General features: G+C 37.7%; 1 pseudogene; it reads right to left on the bottom strand.

The window, feature by feature from the left end:
- Nucleotides 1–4018: 4018 nt before the first annotated feature.
- Nucleotides 4019–15554, bottom strand: LOC102814233 (annotated as a pseudogene).
- Nucleotides 15555–17814: the final 2260 nt, after the last annotated feature.

Below are 17814 nucleotides of genomic sequence, written 5' to 3'. Positions count from 1 at the left end.
TTCCTAAGGAAATTAACTTGTAAAATCTAAAATGTGATTCCAATAATTCTGATTAACGTTTGAAATACTAAAAGAAAGAATCAATGACCCAAGAAACACTTAGAAATTACCTAGTAGTTATCCAATTTTTCTTTATCATTTTCTTCTAAAACTATTCACATAAATTTAAGATCCAGATTAATTAAGAATGTTTTCAAAGTAGGCTTATCACTAGAGTGCTTTGATCAGAATACATGGCCTTAATGTTTCTCATGTTTAATTCAGTATCAATTTCATAACCATGCATTGGTAAATCTACTAAACAGAAATAGATTAGAGTGTAAACATGCAGAAGCCACAGTGACTAGATGGGGAAAAAATTATTTTTACATAAAGGCTCTATGAAAAATACAAAGCTCAAAGTGAGCAACAACAGAAGTCCATATATAGACATTGTTTTAAAATAGGAAGTTTCCCAAACTTTTTGTGATATGTCAATAAATTGCTAAGACCTTATAAACTAGGGTTAAGTTATACATAACTATGCTTGCTTATATACCATCAACATTGTTCAAATGATATACATAATTTGTAGACATCCATAGGTATTTTTAATGCACCATATTATGTTTAAGTAATTGATGTTACTTGTTTTACAGTTTTGCTAATTTAAGTATCATTCATTTCTCAGAGGAAGAGTGCCATCTATTCCCCTGAGTCTCTACAGTGTAGCTAACAAAACATAAAATCATACAAGGTTGATATATAATTAACATAAAATCACAATTGCAATATTCATAGTCACTGCTTATAAGCATAACAGTCATCATAAAGCCTGTAAAGTAGATCTTTAGTTTTTAAAAAGAAACACAGATTGTCTCAGGTGAAAAATACAGTGCTGGCTGCTAAAAAACTTTGTTGCATTGTTGTTAAGTGCCATCAAGTCAGTTCCAATCCAACCTGTGTAGGGTATTCAGGGAGAAGTAGGCAGGTTTGAACCACTGACCTTGTGTAGGCAGGTTTGAACCACTGACCTTGTGGTTAACAGTCTAATGTTTAACCTACAGTATCACACCAGGACTCCTTTGTTACATTGTTGTTGTTGTTAAATGCCTTTGAGTCCATTCTGACTCATAGCAATCCTGTATAGGGTTTCTGAGGAGCAGCTGGTGAGTTTGAATAACCAACCTTGTGTTAAACCAACCTTGTGGTTCACTGACCATGTGGTTAAATGGACCAGGAGTCCTGGTGTGGGGCACTGTGGGATATAATATGCAATATGCATTGTGCATCCCACAGTGCTCAACACCAGACTCCTTTGTTGCATTAGGATGTGCAGTGGTGATCATATATTCAGAAAACATTACCATTTTCCTCAAACTTAGAACATCGCTTAAGCATAAATTTTACTACAGCAGCAGGATGCACATATATATTTTTTCTTTCTTTCTTTTTTAAACCTTTTATTGTGAATTGAGTAAAGGTTTACAGAGCAGATTATCAGGTTTATATTCAACAAATCATACACTTCTTTTTATGTCAATTGAAACACCCATAAGATAAGATCACTTATCCCACTTCCACACAACTTGTCTGTCAGTTTGTTGCACTTCAGTGGCTGCATGTTGCTGTGATTCTGGAAACTATGCCAAGGGTATTTTAAATATCAGCAGGGTCATGCATGGTGGACAGATTTCACCTGAGCTTCCAGACAAAGACAGACTAGGAGGAAGGATAGATGAACTATTTCTGAATATTTAGTCACTGAAAACCTTATAAGTAGCAGTGGAACACTGTCAGCACCAGAATACTGAATATTGAAACATGATGAAGAGCACCAGAATATTATCAGATATAGTGCCAGAAGATGAACCCCCACCCCCCACTCCCACCCCCAGGGTTGAAAAGCACTCAAATATGACTGAGGAAGTGTTTTCTCCTTAAAGTAGAGTTGACTGTGATGACAAGAATGGAGTAAAGCCTTTGGAACCTTCTCTTGCTGATGGGACACAACTCAAAATGAAGAGAAAAACTTATGAATATCCATTATAATCTGAACATAGAATATACTAAGTGTGAATCTAGGAAAATTGGAAATTGTAAAAAATGAAATGGAGCACAAACATCAATATCCTAGGCATTAGTGAGCTGAAATGGACTGAGTATTGACCATTTTGAGTCTGACAATCACATGGTTTATTATGTTGGCAATGACAAACTGAAGAGGAATGGTGTCGCATTCATCATCAGAAAGAACATCTCAAGATCTCTCATGAAGTGCAACATTGTCTGTGATAGGATAACATCCATGCGCCTAAAAGGAAGACCAGTTAACACCACTATTATTTAAAATTACACACCACCACTAAAGTCATGATGTTGAAATTGAACAATTCTACTAACTTCTTCAGTTTGAAATTGATCAAGCATGCAACTAATATGTAGTGATAATTGCGTGGAGGAAGGTTCAGTCGTGGGAAAATATGACCATGGTGACAGAATCGATTCTGGAGACAGCATAATAGAATTTTGCAAAACCAATGACTTCTTCATTGCTAACACCTTTTTAAAGCAACATAAAAGACAACTACACACACAGACTTTACCAGATGGAATACACAGAAATCAAATTGATTACAGCTGTGGAAAGAGACTGTGGAAAAACCCCATATCATCAGTCAAAACAAGGCCAGGGGCAGATTGTGAAACAGACCATAAATTGCTCACATGCAAGTTTAGGTTGAAGCTGAAGGAAATAAAAACAAGTCCTCAAGAGCCAAAATATGACCTTGAACATACCCCACCTGAATTTAGAGATTATCCGAAAAGCAGATTTGATGCATTAGACATTTAAAGACCCAAGACCAGAAGAGTTGTGTGATGACATCGAGAACATCATGCAGGAGAAAGCAAAAGGTCCTTAAGTAGGCAAGAAAGAAGGAAAAGAGCAAAATGGTTGTCATAAGAGACTCTGAAACTTGCTATCTAGTGTAGAGATGCTAATTTAAATGGAAGAAAAGAGGAGGTACAAGAGCTGAATAAAAAATTTCAAAGAGCAGCTTAAGAAGATAAGGTCAGATATTATTTTTCAAAATGTGCAAAGACATGGAGTTAGGAAACCAAAAGAGAAGAACACACTCAGCATTTCTCATGCTGAAGGAACTGAAGAAAAAAAATTGAAGCCATGACTTGTAATATTGAAGTATACCATGAGCAAAATAGTGAATGATGCAGAAAGCATCAGAAGAAGATGGAAGGAATACACAAAGTCATTGTACCAAAACGAAACAGTGTTCCACCATTTGAAGAGGCAGCTTCTGATCAAGAGCAATGACACTGAAGGAAGAAGTCCAAATTGCACTGAAGGCATTGGCAAATAACAAGGCACTGGAAATTGATGGAATACTAATTGAAATCTTTCAACAAATTGATGCAGGATTTTCAATAAACTTTCACTAATCTATCCCTATAAGTCTGGAAGACGACTACCTGGCCAACTGACTGGAAGAGATCTGTATTTTTGCCCATGTAAAAGAGAGGTGACCCAACAGAATGCAGAAATCATAGACATCTTATGCAAGCAAAAATTTTGCTAGAGATAATACAGAAATGACTGCAACCATACATTGACAGAGAACTTACAGAAGTTCAAAGTGGATTCAGAAGAGGACATGGAATGAGGGATATTGTTGCTGATATCAGATGGATCTTGGCTGAAAGCAGAGAAAACCAAAAAGATGTTCACCTGTGCTTTATGAAGCAAAGGCTTTTGATTGTGTGGATCATGACAAGCTATGGACAACAATGCAAAGAATGAGTATTCTGGAACACTTAATTGTGCTCATGTGGAACTTGTACATAGACCAAGAGGCAGTTGTTTGAACAGAACAAGGGGACACCAAATTGTTTAAAATTAGGAAAGTTGTGCACCAGAGTTGTATTCTTTCATCGTACTTATTCAACCTCTATGCTGAGTACATAATCTGAGAAGCAGGATTATATGAAGAAAAATATGGCATCAGTATTGGAGGAAGACTCATTAACAACCTGCAATATGTGCTTTACTCTTGCAGAGTAAGAGAGACAGTAGTCCTTGCTTAGTGATATGGTAAATGTACAGTTTAAATCAGACAGAACTTACTACTACTGGGAGAGCTGGTTCAATATGCTGATGTGCTAGATTTCATTGGTAAGAGACACCATGGAAACAAGCAGAATGTAGTTTTTGTTTAGAACTGTTCTGCAAGTCATAGGATCCAAATCAAGAAAGCTTACCTAGTATAGGAGATCCAGAGGAAAACCATAATTAATTTTGTATGACTGTGCAGTTTGTGCAACTACATCCTTATTATGATGCAAAACCAGTAGTGTATTTCTCAGAGTAAGTACATGATCAAATCTGTGCTTCTCCTTTATCAGTCAGTGCTCTGAACCTTTTCTAATTCTAGAAGAAAGCTATCCAGAGACTCATCTGAAAGCTTTCCAACTTCAAACAGTATGACTGTAAGTTTGGTGAAAGATTTTCTGTCATTAAAAAGACAGTAAGAGTTGACTCAAATAGGAATGCAATATGCTTTGTATATCCTGAGACAGACTCAAAATGCTATTACTGGTTGAGTCAGCTGGACCGTTTTGACTATATTAGTATCAGTGGTTGACAAAACCTTCTACAAGACTCTTGCCTTCCCTGCCATCCCATGAGAAGAGCATATTTTGTGGATCAAAAATACTCTTTAATGTTTACAAATGGAACATTCCATCATGATAAATAAAATTGATTCAAATTTACTATTTGTCCCTTCTGATAAGCACCGGACTGTGAACCACAAGGTTCATGGTTCGAGCCTGCCACCCACTTTGTGTGAGAAAGATGAGGCTTTCTGTTCTCATAAAGATTTAAAAGCCTTGGAAACCCCATACAGGGTTGCTATGAGTTGGAACCCACTAGCCGGCACTTAACAACAATAGACAAATCCCAATCGGCAATATATTTTTAAAAAATCTTCATAAGGGATAAGTCTATCTCAAGGACATTTGCATGCTCTGCAACATTAGTATGCTTATCTCTTGAAACAAGTATCACAGAGCTTCAAAATAATCACCCTGAACTCAATTCATTAGAAAACCTTTAAGAGGAAGAATTTCTATACAACTGTCATCAGATATTGGTGGAATATGCTGTGGTGTTGGTTCCGACTCATAGTGACACTGTACAGGGTTTCCGAGGCTGTAAATCTTTACAGGAGCAGAAAGCTTCATCTTTCTCCTGCAGAACTGCTGGTAGATTTAACTGCTGACCTTGAGGTTATCAGCCTGATTCATAACTACTAACTACCAGAGCTCTGCATGGCACATCTAACTAACTAACTAAACCCTTTGTTAAACAAACTACACTGCAATCTAATGATCTGAGGACACAAAACAATGATCTTATCAGTAGGGTTTTTCTCAGGCAAAGTGCATATCTTTACATCATCTTCTGTGATATAACAAACCTACACCATCCACCTTGTGTCTATGGAAATTTCTACTGGCTTCACAGACAGAAGAACACAGGAGATTTTCCTTATGAAAAAATTTATTGATGATCTGCACTTATTCATAAGACCAGTCTACTGGTTTCTCTCTATGCCAAGAAGCCTTAGACAATCAGCAGCAGTAAAACTGGGCAATGAATCATAATTTTTCTCATTGTTTCATAATGTCCTCCATAATCCCAGTGTACTAGGAAATGGTACTGTCCTCAGGCCCTTTAGCATTATAGCTGATAAATGGTATGAGTATAGCATTAGATGATTTCAACTGGATTTCCTCATAATGTTTTCATTAATCCTTCTTGACATGCTTAACTAGGTTATTCTGTTTTGCAACTGCAAAAATATGGCACTAACCATTCCTCCTACAACCCTCTCTTCCTCTCAATCCAGTATTTCTTTGAAATGCCTATAGAAAACTCAGAGACAATACTCATATTTCTGGGTTCACTAGGGAAGTTGTTGTTGTTAGGTGCCATCGAGTTGGTGCCGACTCATAGTGACCTTATGGACAGCAGAAGGAAACACCAGGCTACAAAACAGAATCTGAATATGCTGAGCCCACGGTTGTTCCAGTCAATTGCTAATAAATGCCTCCAGGACACACCATTCCATCATAAAGCTCAGTCTGAAGGCACTTGACTCTAGTTCCATGGATTAGCAAGTCAAGTTCTCATTAAGTGCCTGGAGCACCTACCTCGACAAGCAAGCCTCCTGCCCAGAGTCATTCAGCTTTACTTGCTCTGTAGACTGGGACGCTCACCACTCTACTCTGTCTTATGCTCTGGCTCTTGGGTCTGTTACTGTTGCTCTTCTGCCACTCTTCCTGTTTCTGGATCAAGGAGTTTCAGGAGGGAGAGATCTTGGGGTCCAAATGATGCACTTCCCTCCTAACTCTTCTTTGACGGTAGTGGGATGCCCCCTCTTCTGAGAAAGTTTGTTTTAAATTCATGTTAGAGTTTCAAGATTTTACAATTACAGTTAACTCTGCTACCATCACAGCTGATTCCTGTCATCCTATTGGTATCTGCTCCCACCTTCTGCTACACAGACCCAGCAGGGCAGAAAGGTTGTTTGGTGAGAAATATAGACTATAGCAAGAAGAGACATTAGCTAATTCACTACACCACAGGAATAGCTTTTACAGGACAGCCTGTCTTTTGTAATTTTTTTCTGTGAATTTCCAAGACTCTGTATTACGTTGACTGGCAGTTTGCTCCAAGGGTACTTGTGCTGTATGTGGACTCCACAGTTATGTTTTTGATGCTGGGAGTCTGATCTAGTTGTAGCCACAGTTGATGTGACATCTCCCACCTGGCCTTGGTCTGTCAGGAGAGCCACTGCATAAGGCCCTGCTACCCCATGACCAACACTCGCAACAGCTCAGTACAACCTGGCCTAGGAGAACCAAGGAGCATTGAGCTGCAACATGTGTGCCTCAGCAGCTCCTAGTTTCCAGAATTTATGTATTTCTAACAATTTTCTTGTGAACAAATGGAGCAACAAAAGCTTTGCATCTCCAAAAATAAGCAAGCAAACAAACAAAAATAGAAGTCAATAACAAACAGCTTTAGTTGGCTCCCTAAGAACATGAAAAAAGGAGTTAGACTTTTATTAATTATGGTAGACTTTTTTTTTTTTTTTTTGGTCTATGTTTAGGTAAATCTCTTTTGTTATGGGTATGTATTCATTTACAAATGATCATTCTCATAGTGACAACAAAGGATTGAATATCAACTGCAGATGAAGATAGAAAGACAATAATGTACCCAAACCACAAAAGTTTTAGGCTAGTGAATTATTGCACACCTTTGTTCTTGTTCCAGCATTTCACTACATTTTTCTCAGGGAACCAGCATACCATTTTATAATTAAGAGGGACAAAATAGAATTATTTGTGCTTCTTGCTTTAGTTGCTGGTTGTTGTTTTCATTGTTGAACCAGTAGGGAAAAAGAAGTCTTTTAATTTTAAGGGACTGAGATGACAGTATGTGTGCAAGTGGACATTCCCATCAAGCAACTTAATGAGCTCCATTAGTAAACAATAACCAAGAAGTAGCATTTCTTTCCTCATTTCCTGTATGGTTACTTTTACTTTGAGTTGACTCAATGTCTGTAAGTTTCATATTTTTGTTATAAAGGTATGACTTATATACATGCTGTTGTTGTTGATAAGTGCCATCGAGTAGGTTATGACTCATAGTGACCATGTATAGGATTTCCGAGGAGCTGCTGGTAATTTTGAACCTCTGCTCTGGCCTTGCAGTTCAAACTGACCTTTCAGTCCAGTGCATCATCCTACAGCACCACATCTGTCTTCAAAGAGCATTGCATTAAATATGGGTTTAAACTTTTCATTACAGTTAATTAAACATGTAATTTTGGGCAAATCACTTGTAACTCCCTGGATTTTCATTTTCATTTTCTTCCCTGGTAGCGTAGTGGTTACGGATCGGGCTGTGAACCTAAAGGTCAGCAGTTCGAAACTACCAGCTATTCTGTGGGAGAAAGATGAGACTTTTTTTTCTGTAACTTCTTTAGATTCAATGTAAACATTTTTTGACAAGCTTCCTTCATAGGTGGTATTAAAGTCATTTTATCATGTCAGAAGGCACCGGATGTGAAATCGTCCTACTCCTAATGAAGTAAAGTTTGATTACTTAATTGAAATGGTGGCTGCTAGATCATTCCATTTTTACCCCCTTTCAGCTCTTTATTTTATATTTCGTTGACCTTCGTTGTACTTACAAGGATTTATTATTATTTTGTTCTTGGATTTCATGAATGTAAATTCATTATAGTGATAGCTGAGAGTTAAGTTTTCTTATAGTGATTTTCATGATCTCTTTAGATTGTTACTAAAGCCTGCTTTTCTAAAGCATCCCAAAGACAATATTTTTTAGTCTCCACCAATGCCAACTTTTTTTTTTTTTAACTTTACTGTGAATGAAGGACTCTTCCTGCCACTGCTCCAACTAAAACAATTCGATTTTTTCTTTTACATATGAACTTCTCATTTGCTTTTTTCTACCTTCAATGTATTTCTTGCCTTTCTCTAGATTCCTCATATGATTCTTTCTGGTCTATGTTAATCACCACTTGTATGATGTATCTGACACCACTAAAAATCATTCTCTATTCAGTTTTACCTTTTTGTTCATATATTCAGTTTATGGCACAAACTTTTAATTTTCAATGTTTCTTTCAATTGGAAGTAAAAGTTTTTCAATATCAGGGTTTATGTTGATCCAGTTATAATCATTGAAAAAGTTGAAAATTTCAATTGTGTGATGCAATTGTTTAAAGAATAACTTCTTTTTTTTTTTTTAATGTCTATGGCCATCATCTATTAGATGAGAGTATGAGTTAGCATAACAATGATAAATGTAAATGCTGCTTCTTATAAAGCTAAGGAAACTTTCTCTGAGACTAGGCAGTCATCCAGCTGCATTGTGAGTTTTCCTTTCTAGTTTTAGATTAGGTGTGATTTTTATGTGATCTATATTTCTGGAAGACCCCCAACTAGATGAATTGGAACAGTGGCATCAGCAATGAGCTCAAATGTAACAACAATTGTGAGTTGGCGCAGGACCCGGAAGTGTTTTGTTCTATGATGCAAAGGGGATCGCTATGAGTTGGTACCATTTCGATGGCACCTAACAACAACATACTTCTGGAATCAGGTAGTTCATTCCAGGTGGAGGTGTTATGGCTGTGGCTTGCTAGGAAATATGATGGGGGGTTCACAAAAGATAGGGAAACAATCCTATTACCTTTTCACTCCATTTTCCATAAAATTTTTGAAGTACTCTTGTATATACTGCTGTCCTTGCAGATCATTAATTCACTGATTAACTGAATTGACTTTCCTATGTACTTAACTCTGTTTTTCTTAGTGGTATAATGAAAAAGAGGAATTTGAAGTCAGAAAATCTTAGTTTAACTATTACTCTTAAAAGCTGGGTTTTTACCCCAAGTAAGAGTCAATATGTAGCTTCAGGAATATGGTTAAGAGTTTTTTGTCTTTGTTTTTTTTACCAAAGCTAAATGGTTCTGAATGAGAAAAGCTAACTATTTCAGTAGGAGAAAAGTAGAAGGAACACTTGTCAGAGAAGAGAGGGGAAAGTAGAGAGAGCCGGCAAAGAAAGCAGAATTCCACTAATGCATAGAGTAGCTTGCACCTTAAATTTTTTTTTTTTTTTTTTGGAATGCTGTAATAGATCCAGAGCATATGCTGTGTTGAAGAAGAAATTTCTGGAAAACAGGAAAGAAAGGCTTTTTAGAGTAGCTGTAGCACTCTCATCATTTCAGTCCTGTGGAAGAAAAGAAAGGAGTTGTTGTTTCACCAATGCACTCTGTGACATTAATTAGATAAGAGACTCTAACCAGTAGAATGGTGGTCATTAAAATGCCCACAAAATTGACCAAACATAGCAACAGATGTTTCTCCTTTCAAAGTGAAATATCTTAGAGGATAGGATCTGTACTTCCTCACTTTTTGTTATTTATCATATTAATCCAGTTCATTTAACAAGCATAAAACTAAAAACAAACAAAAAGTCTAAAAAACAAATACACTACTGCCGGGTCGATTTTGACTCATAGGGACCATAATGGTTAGAGCAGAACTGTCCCACTGGGTTTTCAAGGCTGTTCTCTTTACGGAAGCGGGCTGCCACATCTTTCTCTTGCAGAGCTATTGGTAGGTTAAAATTGCCAAACTTTCAGTTAGCAGCCAAGCACATACCCACTGCACTACCAGAGATCCTTTTTCAAACAACCATGCTGTTCTTGTTAGTTGCTGTAGAGTTGGTTCTGTTCACATCTACCTCATGCACAACAGAACAAAACCCTGACCAGTACTGTGCCATCCTTTTTGTTGTTGTTGTTGTAGTTCAGCTTATCGTTACTGCCGTTATGTCAAGCCATCTCCTTAGGACTCATGTTTAACTTTACTTAACTCTCCACTTTACCAACCATGATGGTCTTCTCCAGGGACTAGTCTCTCCTGACAATATGTCCAAAATTTCACTTACATGCAATATTAACAATATTAGCCAAAGATTTCACATTTTGTTGGGTCACCTCTCTTTGGAATGGGCACAACTCTTCCAGTCAGTTGGCCAGATAGTTGTCTGACCTTCCTGGTTTCTAAGAAGCATTCTGACTGTACTTCTTCCAACACAGATTTGTTTATGCATCTGGCAACCCATGGTACTTTCTATACCCTTTGCCAACACCATAATTCAAATCCATCGATTCTTCTATGGTCTTCCTTATTCACTGACCAGCTTTAGCATGCACATGAGGCAATTGAAAATACCATGGCTTAGGTCAGGGGCACCTTAGTCCTCAAACATCTTCACTCGTAAATCTTTTGCAGCAGGTTTGCCTAATACAATATGTTGTTTGACTTCTCACCTGCTGCTTACATAAGTATTGATAGTGGATTCAAGTAAGATGATAGTTGTCTTCCAAATTTCTTAGCATAGATGAGTAAGTGCCTTCATTATCACATCAGTTTAATGAAAGATTTTAATTTGTATTCTATAAATTCCCAGATCCTTGTTCTTTGCCAATGCCTTCATTGCACCTTGGACTTCTTCCTTCAGTACCATTGGCTTTTGATCATATGCTACCTCTTGAAATGGATGAACATCGACCATTTCTTTTTAGTACTGTGACTGTATTCCTTCCATCTTCTTTTGATGCTTTCTGCATCATTCCATATGTTTCCCATTGTTGTTGTTGTTGTTGTTGTTAAGTGCCGTCGAATCAGTTCTGATCCATAACGACCCTATACAGGGTCTTGATGAAGCTCCTGGTGAGCTTGAACTGCTGACCTCGTGGTTCAAAATGATTTTGCAGTCCAGTGCATTAACCCACAGCACCACACCAGGACTCTATTTGCCCATAGAATCCTTCAATATCGTAAGTTGAGGATTGAATTTTTTCTTCAATTCCCTCAATTTGAGAAATGTTGAGCCTGTTCTTCCCTTATGGTTTCCTAACTCCAAATCTTTGTACATTTCTTTATAATATTTGACTTTGTCTTCTTCTAGAGCTGACCTTTGAAATGTTCTGTTCAGCTCTTATTTGGAAAGTTCTCTAAAACATCAATTGCTGGGTCACACACTTGGAGCTTTTCTGACTCTATAGGTCTAGGGTTGTTGTTAGATGTCACTGGGTTGGTTGTAACTCATAGTGACTCTGTACAACAGAATAAAACACTGCCTAGCTCTGTACCATCAGCACAACTGTTCCTGTATTGGAGCCCTTTAATGACCTTTTAGTTTTTTCATTAGTGGTGTTCTTGATGTCATTCCACAACTCATTTTGTCTGATACACTGGTTAAATGTGTTCGGTTACTAACTAAAACATTAGTGATTTAAACCCACTAGTTGTTCTACTGGCGGGTCTAAACCACCCAAAGAGGTGCAGTTTGCTTCTACGCTGTCTTGTGGCATTGATGTGAGTTGGAATTGACACAACAGCTATGGATTTGGTTTTTCACTCTTACGGATGAGAATATGGCCTTTTTAATCCCTTAATTATATATTTATCTGACTCTAAATTATGTTGCATTGTTTGCTGTGTGCAAAAAGATTTGCTTTACTTTGTTAAGTGCTGTGGAGTCAGTTCCAACCCACAGTGACCCTGTGTAGGGTTTCCAAGGAGCGATTGGTGAGCTTGAACCACTGACCTTGCGGTTCAAACAACTTTGCAGTCTGGTGCATTAACCCACAGCGCCACACCAGGACTCCTGCTGTACTAGAACAGCATTTTCTCTTCGTTTTCAGATGTGCCAGCTTGAACTCTAGTTGCCTCTTACTTAAACAGTGCTACTTAAAACCTGGTTTGACACTGGTAGTGGCACACCAACTTAGTTACTGGTGTGAGAAGAGATAAGTACAACAATTTTATAGAAGTTTGGCAATGCTAAATATTGTCATGGTATTTTATAAAAGTATAGGTTTGCAACAAACAATAAAACTAGTCCTTTACCTAGATAGTTTGGGAAGCACCGACTTAAAGGAATTTTACTGAAGGCCCCAAGAAGGAGCCAACACACTCTGACATCCTGACAGGTTCCTTCTAGGAACTCTACATTTCAAGTCTCAGTTGACATGTTTGATATCCTAAGATACAATAGGTGACAGTTTAACTGGCAGATTTAATCAGCAGCTTTCCTAGTACATTACAGAGTTACAACTTCCCAGGGGCACTGGATAATTCCTGCACCTCTCTTTGACTGAGTCAATCCCACATTCTAGGGTCTATCGTTGCAAAATTGTAATTCCATATAAACTTACAACACCAGGCCAGGACTGGAGTCCTGGTATGGCGCTGTAAGATAAGCATTGGACCACAAGGTCGATTTGAACCACAGGTCAGAGAATTGAACTCACCAGCTGCTCCTTGGAAACACTGTATAGTGTTGGAATGAGTTGGAACGACCCATAGCAATACTGGATAGGGTTTCCGAGCACTTAACATCAACAACAATTTCCATGTTAGTCACAATTCTTGGTTGCAAAGCAGAAACCCAAGAAAGTAGATTGTTGTTGTTGTTGTTATGTGCTGTGGAGTCGATTCCGACTCATAGTGACCCTATACAGAGTTTCCGAGGCTGTAAATCTTTACGGGAGTAGAACGACTCATCTTTCTCCCGGGCAACAGCTGGTAGTTTCGAACTGCTGACCCTGAGGTTCGCAGCCCGATTCGTAACCACTACGCTACCAGAGCTCCTTATATGCTGGTAATATAGAGTTGATCGTGCCTGCAGATCATATCTCCACCTGGGTGCAGTACAATGCAGGCTCTCCATTACCTGATTGGTCTTGGTTTAGGTGATATGTTCTGAGGGTTCTCTGGCTCTGAGCCCTGGTAGAGAAGTGGGTTATACATAGGACTGCTATACAAAGTCAGCAGTTCGAATCCACCAGACACTCCACTGGAGACAGATGTGGCTATCTGCTTCTGTAAAGGTTTAATAATTGGTATTGTTACTTGTTAAGCCTAGGAAACTATAAATAGTATGATCACTTTGTATTGACTTAATGGCAGTGGAGTTTTAAGTCAAGGAAACCCTCAAATGAAGGCAGCCCCGTACAGAAGACATATTTTCTCAGATATGTGACTTCTAGAAAAATGGATGACTCTTCTAGACAGTCTGATGACTCTTACAGCTTGTTTTAAAGGTTCTTGAAAACCTGTGTTTCCTTTTTGTAGTCACAGAAAACCTTACATGCTTTGCATGAAATCTTTAATAAGACAGCTTTCAGCAATTCCAGGATAACACATACCCTGGCCACCGGTTCTTAAATCACCCTCCAATCTTGACTGACGATTCTCCTGGGGCTTTCAGCTTCTTCCTGGGTGAAAGAGGGAGTAGATGGAACATTCTAGCCTTTCCCACACACTTGACTCACCATTAGTAAAACTGGTAAAATGCAGAAAAGACCAAGTGTCATTCTGCGACCCTCTTCCAAACTCTCTTTTCCCCTCTTTCCATTTCTTGCCCTGTTTATACAAATAAAGAGGTGAGTGTTGTTAAACAGATTCTATTGAAAGACTGCCACTTACCAAATCATATGGTGAGGAGTCTATTAAAAATAGATTAGTGAACTTGCAAGGTAAAGGAAGTGACTTTCATTCATAGCAATGACATCATGTTAATGAACATTATGTGGCCCATCTAAATTCCTGTTTATGATGGTGCTATTGTTGTTAAGAGCTGTTGAGTTTGTTCCTATCCATAGTGACCCTGAATAGGCTTTCTGAGGAACAGCTCTTGAGCTTGGATTGCCAACCTTGTGGTTTGCAGTCCAGTGCTGATCCTACAGCACCATATAATCTGAGCATCTCTTCTGGACTTCCCCTCCCTCTCCTCTGTCCATCCCCTGCTTGAATAAAGAGAAACCATTGTCTATTCCTCACACAAAATTCTGTTCCCATGCTTTGGCTCCTTTTCACATGCTTTCCTGTGCCCTGCCCCCTCCATTCTTTTCCTTTCCTTTCCTTTTTTTCAGCCCCATCCTTACCACCATTCTTCTAAGACGCAGTTCTTCCCTTTCTAGGTTGAGCTAACTATTTCTTCCTTGGATTTTTACTAAACTCTGGACTCTATATTGAATGGAAATTAGACTGTGATCTCTTTGAGGGCAGGCAACCTGTCTCACTCACTTTTATATGTCTACTACCAAGCACAGTTCCTGGCACAAAACAAGTGTGTACTACATAGTGAACTTAATTGAGGTTTTGAAGGAAATTTACCCAAACCAATTGATATTGTGAGGGCTCCTATATCTATTCTTCTGTTTTTGGTATAGAAATATGGTATACTATTTTGGTAATAGGTCATTTAAAACAATATATATCATATTCTGTCTGTATGCTGTGTTTGTGTGTCTTTCAAAAGAATACTTTTTAGATTGCAATTCTCTTGTTACCCTTATGATATTGGTTAGTATCACCATATTGATTGAATAGCTTATTTATTGAGCTGTTATTTTTCTCAGAAATTCTCTCTCTTCAAAACATAGCTTTAAAAGATTAAAGACCTAAAATATATAGATATAAAAAAGTTAAGAAATATTTGATCCTTACTTTCCTGGCTCTGTAATAAGGCAACTTTGATATTATTGATTTAATAACTAACCCAATATAGATCTTGAAATTGCCCTATCTGTAATTTCTTCAAAACAAATGATTCATCCAACAAAAGCACATGCAAATGAATGATAAGCAACTATAATCAGTATTAAGATATTTATACTGTGTCTTGAGCTCAGAAAAACAACCTTGGCATATTTTTATTTCATAAAAGGTTAAAACAATTTATGTATGTGACTATTCTGAGGGAAGAAGTATGCACAGTTATTTGTGTCATTTAGTCCTACTACTCCATGTAGGAGGTTCTGTAACTGTCCCTGTTTTATGGGTGAGGAAAACAGAGAGATGAAGTAACTTCCTTGAGACATACACAGGTAAGTGATACAAACTTTTCTTCGATCCACGTCTAACTGACTGAAGCACATTGCTCAAAACTGAGAACACAGTTTGCAATTTTATGAGTTAGGCTGAAAAAGCAAAAAAAAAAGAATAGTAAATCACTTATCACTGTGTTTAGAACTTAACTTCTTATAGCTAACATTATTATTAAAGGCACCATTATTAATTTGTTAACATAAATCTTCGACCTCTTAGAGTCCTTGATAGTAAAAATATCAGAACTGAGATTAAACAAAAATATATTTGATCACCATTAATCTATATTCTTTCCTTTGATTTTGTGATATAAATATAAAAAGTTTAGTCATTAGACAATGTTTCCAATGTACCTCTTGAAGAAACAATATTACCTTTGGCAGAGGTATACCTTATTCCTACTGATGTCATTAGAAAATGGCAAGGTCAAGCAAAATAAGAAATTGACAGCATTGTTGTCGCTCCAGTTTTTAATAAGTATTGTCAACAGAAATAGTAATCAGATTTGAAATTCTTTGTCTTTATTTATTATTATTTTTAAGGCCTCCCTTAAGATCTCATATAACGTAGTGGTTACGAAGCGGGCTGTGAACCTCAAGGTCAGCAGTTCAAAACTACCAGCTGTTCCGCAGGAGAAAGATGAGGCTTTCTACTCTCGTAAAGATTTACAGCCTCGGAAACCCTGTACAGGGTCGCTATGAGTCGGAGCCGACTCCACAGCACATAACAACAACAACATACTTTCTTACTTTATGTGATAAAAATAAAATTCGTATTCACTTTCAATGACTTAGGTGCTGGAATATTTGCTGCCTGTACCTTGCAAATATTGATAAGCAGAGCTCTGATGGAAGACATAATATGCTAGATTTTCCAGTGTGTAAACGGAGTGCTGCTGTGGCACTGTGGATTAATGCACTGGACTGTAAATTCAGTCTGAACTGAAAGGTTGGCGGTTCAAGCTTACCAACTACTCTTAGCAAACTTGATACAGGGTTTCTATGGGTTGGAACTGACCCTACAGCACTTAACAAAATAAATAAATAAATAAAATTTAGCCTTCTAATAAATTTGTCTAACAAACCCCCAGCCTCATTTCTAGTGCAAGAATTGAGGCAAAAAGGTATATTTTCTTTTACTCATCTTCTTTTCTCATTTGATAACCTATCTTCCATCCCTCTCCAGGACCAAGATCTTAATGCTCTTTTATCTTTACATTTTTAGTTGTCAGGAAAGGATGTGATAAAGGCCTTAAGATAAAATGGCTTATAAGAATTACTGTGCTCTTTCTACCAAGACCTCTTATAATTTATAAGGGGGAAAATCTTTAATTTTAGCCATCAATGGGATTGAGGAGGCATTTGTTATAATCAGAGGGCCCTTCCTGGAATCCTAAATCACAACATGTAGAAAACAGGCTTGCTTACTGCTTTTCCTAAAGGTAAGGCCAAGCTGGCTCATATCTCATTTTCTCTCCATAGGCTTTCTGTTTTCCAGTCACACTAATCACGATGCTAAACACTCTCAGCCTCTCAGTACTACTGTGTGTGTGTTTGTCCTATCTCTGTATAGTGAATTATTGCTGTTGTTTCTAGTCAGAATGCCTTTAGCTCATCTCTCTGGCAATCTACATCCATCCCCCTCAGGTGATCCCAGTTTAATAAAAATTCTCTCTTTATGAAGTAGGGTCTAATTGAAGAAATGAACCATTCTACAAAGAAACAACTATGGAAGAGTAGAACACAAGTTAATATAGAATTAATCGTCCAATCTGTAAATGGGCTAGAGATGCATTAATGAGTAAAACATAGTCTGAACTTCAAGGAGGTTGTCTTTTTTTAGGAGACACAGATGGTGGTGGTGGTATGCCACGGAGTCAGTTCTCACTCATAGCAGCTTTGCATAGAGTTTCCAAGGCTATAAATCTCTACTGGAGCAGAAAGCTTCATCTTTCTTCCATGGAACAGCTGGTAGTTTCGAGCTGCTTACCTTGAGGTTAGCAGCCCGAATCATAACCACTATGCTACCAGAACTCCTTAAGAGACACAGATAGCTATACAGAAAAGTACATTTCATTGAGACAAATGCAATGGTAGCAATGAACAAAGGGAGCACAAGTGAGGAGAGTCCCTCTCTAAGGGTATATTGCTATCTTCTTTTGAAACAGGATCATATTTGGAGTTGTGCTAAACAATTGTTATGCAATTTTATTTCTCTAATGTTCCTAAGTGACTCCTGCACATTTCCATAAAAGAAAAGATTTTAGTCTAATGAAATCAAATGAAAACACATATCTGGAGGAATTTCTAT

This window comes from Chrysochloris asiatica, unplaced genomic scaffold (genome assembly GCF_000296735.1).
Source record: "Chrysochloris asiatica unplaced genomic scaffold, ChrAsi1.0 scaffold00002, whole genome shotgun sequence".
Classification (NCBI taxonomy): domain Eukaryota; kingdom Metazoa; phylum Chordata; class Mammalia; order Afrosoricida; family Chrysochloridae; genus Chrysochloris; species Chrysochloris asiatica.
The sequence above is the reverse complement of the archived record's forward strand: the minus strand, read 5'-3'. Positions and strand labels throughout refer to the sequence as shown.